Here is a 4,024-nt window from a genome sequence, read left to right as displayed (position 1 = left end):
AGATTTTCCAATCCATTTCCACTTGCTCAAACATGTATCTTTAGGTAAACCAAATGGCCAATGGTGAGCGATTAATGTTGGCCATGTGAACATGGCCATATGCATCTTTCACTGGTTCAGATTTTTTTTAACTTATCTCTGTGTCCTGAACTTGGTCGATTTTAGATTTTAAAATATTTTGGAGTTGGATGTAGATTGGCAGATTTTGGAAGAGTTAGAATGGGTGGCAGATTTTGGAATATCTAGAATTATACAATCAAAATAATCAATCAATAAATTTTAATAAATTGGAAAATATTTCCAAAATCTACCTAAAAATAAGATGTCAAACCAATAATTTAGAATAAAGTATCACATAGGGTGCAGGGTAGTTCTCGTCAAATCGGTCCTATCTCAGCTTTCAGTCTTCTGGGGTCACCTATTCCTCCTCCCGACTTGCATTATCCGAGCAATCAACAGAATTATTTCCAGCTTCATATGGGGAGCAAAGGCCGAGCGTTGCAAAATTCATCTCGCAAAGCTGGACCTTCTCACCTTACCGAAAAATTCTGATGGATGGGGCATACTGAACATCAAAATTTTTGGGGCTGCTCTTATCTGTAAATCCCTTTGGAGGGGTATTTATGGCACCAATCCGTGGAGCGACATCATTCGACAGAAATATCAAAGAGGCAGGGGAATTGAATTCTGGTTCAGATTTGATTCTATTGGCATCAAACGAGGCTCCGCAATCTGGCTCAGTTTTCGAAGGGTCCAGCAATATTTTCTCAGCAATCTAAAATGGAAAATATACACAGGCAGAAAGATTATCATAGGTCTGGACTCCTTCGCTGGTTTCAGGGGAACATTACAGTTTCCTCCACCTCTTCTTTTCTTCCTCCGCAGATCTGGCTTCTTCACATGGAACAGAATCATAAAGGAATGGTGCGGCCCTTCGCCCATGCTTCGGGATGCTGATGATATTGGTCTTCCAATCGACCTTCTCCCTCTTTGGTCCGATCTATCTTCCTCTCTCCAGCAGGGAGGCTTACAGCGATCCACCAATGATGACCACCTGATCTGGTCCCTTCCTTCCTCTGTTTCACATGCAAATGTAAAGGACATATACTCTGATCTCATTTCTGCTAAATCATCAACAAATCGGCGCTTTCCAGTCTTCTGGTGGAAGCTTGGATGCCCCCTAAAGATTATCCTATTCTCCTGGTTGGTGCTTTTCAACAAGAATCTAACTTGGGACTCCTTGAGGCGGCGGTCATGGCATGGCCCCAGCAGATGTGCTCTCTGCAATATGGAAGAGGAGACAAACTTCCATCTCTTCTTCAAATGCTCTGTCACACAACAAATCTGGTATGACCTTGCACAGTTTTTCTCTTTTCAACATCTTAACTTCATCTCTGTGGATGCAGCGTTTGCCTGGTGGGGGCGCCAAAACACTCTCCGGCCCATTCTTCCCATCACCATCTGGTCACTTTGGAGGTGGCGGAACCTAAAAAATTTTGAGGACTCTTCTTTATCCGCCAAATTTGTTCTATCATCTGTCACTGCTCTTTACCTCCCGATCAGCTGAATGGTTTCAATGGTTTTTGTTTTCTTTCAGAAAATGTTGTTAACATGTATATATTACATGATGGTTTTGAGATGCAGTCTATCGATAGTATCAAGAGTTTTCAACAAAACACATTCAGAACTATCTGAACATTTTGTTTTATATATCCTCAATATAATATTAAGATTTTCTTTCTAGAAAAAAGGGTTCTCGCTGGAAGCAAATAGAGGAATCGGCTCACAATGGAGACCTGCACTATCTCCTACTCCGCTTGTCCATGGCAGCAAATTGCTCCATAAATTTGTCTTCTGTATTTAACATTCCGACAAGATCATACTCGCATACTCGCCATTCTCACCCTATAGTTTTATTCTCCGTGAAAACCGAAGAAAAGCTCCCGGCTGCTAAGAACAAACCCGCTGTCAATGGCGCTGGATCTCAAAGTAATGATCTGCAATCCACGCCCACGCCTACACTTCCCTCAGAAGATCCGCTTAATGGCATTTCTTCTGCTTTGGCGGCTGTTTTATGCAATGCTGTGGATGATCTTATAAAGAACTTTATTGATAATCCGCTGAGGCCTTCCGTGGATCCAAGATTTGTGTTGGCTGGAAACTTCGCTCCAGTGCAAGAGACTGCACCAGTGGAGTGCGACAGAATGCTGCACGCCGTCAGGATCAAAGACGGCCGAGTAACGTTCTGCAGCCGTTTCGTCCGCACGCACAAATTCGTGCAAGAAGAGAGGGCGCGACGCCGAGTGGTGCCCAACTTCTTTTCCGGTTTCTACAGCCTCGGCGCCGGATTGGCCAGGGGAGTCCTGTTCATCGCCAGAGTGGCGCTCGGCCTCTTTAATCCCTTCAACGGCACGGGATTGGCAAATACCAGTCTCCTGTATTTCAATGGCACACTGATGGCGCTCGAGGAATCAGATCTGCCGTACGTGTTGAAGGTCACGGAATCCGGCGACATCGTCACTGTCGGCAGGTATGACTTCGACGGGAAACTCTTCCTGGCCATGACAGCACATCCCAAGATTGACCCCGAGACGCGAGAGCTTTTCGCTTTCCGTTGGCGTTTCATTCCTCCGTTTCTCAATTATTTCAGAGTGTCGCCTGCGGGAGAAAAAGAACCCGACGTCGGAATCCTGTCGATGTTGCAGCCGTCGTTTATTCACGATTTTGCGATAACAAAGCAGTATGCCGTATTTCCTGATACCCAGATGGTGGTGGACCCCATGAACATGATTGTCGGGGGCGGCTCTCCCATGGGCTGCGACCCCGCTATGGTCCCGCGGCTCGGCGTTCTCCCGCGCTACGCAACGGATGAGGCTGCGATGAAATGGTTCGAAGTCCCGGGCTTCAATTTCCTCCATTCGCTCAACGCGTGGGACGAGGGCGACGAGATCGTGTTGATCGCCGCGAATTTGTACCCGGTGGAGCACGTTGTGGAGAGAACCCATCTGCTCCATTCCACAGTAGAGAAGGTCTGCATAAATTTGAGAAACGGGATTGTATCCAGAAAGCCATTGTCTTCAAAATGTTTGGAGTTGGGCGTCATCAATCCCCGGTTCGTTGCCAAGAAGAACAGGTATGCATACATGTCGATAGGAGCACCGTTGCCTAAACTCTCTGGGGTCGTTAAACTTGACTTTGATATGCTGGAAGCGACGGCTGCCAAGGAGTGCGTGGTCGCGTCGAGGGCTTATGGCGAAGGTTGCTTCGGCAGTGAGCCGTTCTTCGTGGCCCGGAGTTCGGATCCAAATGCCGAGGAGGACGACGGGTACATCGTGGCTTTTACCCATAACGAATGCACCGAGATTTCCAGTTTTCTGGTGATGGACGCGCAATCTCCGACCCTTCAGATCGTGGCCTCAGTTGAGCTCCCTGCCAGAGTTCCGTACGGATTTCATGGGCTCTTCGTTAGCGATGCTGATCTGGCAAACCAAAAGTAATTGCCAGCTCGCATCCAAATTAATATTCACGGTAAAGAGAGACAACTCATGATATTGCCATGCCATCTAATTTGAAAAAGGGAGAAAACTATTTTTTTGGTCTTTTAATGAGAAACTTTTAATTAGAAACTTCTAAATTTACAGCGTGTTTGAAAAATACAAATGACATTTTATTTGTACAAGCTGGCATGGACTATTATCGTCAAGTTTTAGGACTATTCTTGTAAAATTTTATGCGAGTTCTATGTGGAATGAAACTTTTCAAATGTTATTCATAAAATTGGTAAATGTTTAAATTTTATTTTATTTTAAATTTTATTACTTTATAAAATTGATATTATTATTATTTTAATTTTATATATGGAAAATTTGAATCAATGACTATTTTATAAATAATGTTTTAACCATGCAATTCAAAATCTCATGACTAAACATATATATAGATTATTTGTAATGGTTGACAAGAAATTCTTATATAAGAGGAAAGATTATTTCTAGCGGTCGAGAATAAATTCTTATTCTTCTCA

At 44.0% G+C, this 4,024-nt stretch overlaps 1 pseudogene; it reads left to right on the top strand.

Moving 5' to 3' along the window:
• The first annotated feature begins 1,823 nt into the window (after positions 1 to 1,823).
• LOC149255833 (putative carotenoid cleavage dioxygenase 4, chloroplastic pseudogene) lies at positions 1,824 to 3,497 on the top strand (annotated as a pseudogene).
• Positions 3,498 to 4,024: the final 527 nt, after the last annotated feature.

This window comes from Pinus tabuliformis, chromosome 7, assembly GCF_031772625.1.
Source record: "Pinus tabuliformis cultivar Carrire ecotype Pingquan chromosome 7, CPIR1, whole genome shotgun sequence".
Lineage (NCBI taxonomy): Eukaryota > Viridiplantae > Streptophyta > Pinopsida > Pinales > Pinaceae > Pinus > Pinus tabuliformis.
This window is presented reverse-complemented; position numbering and strand designations above follow the sequence as displayed.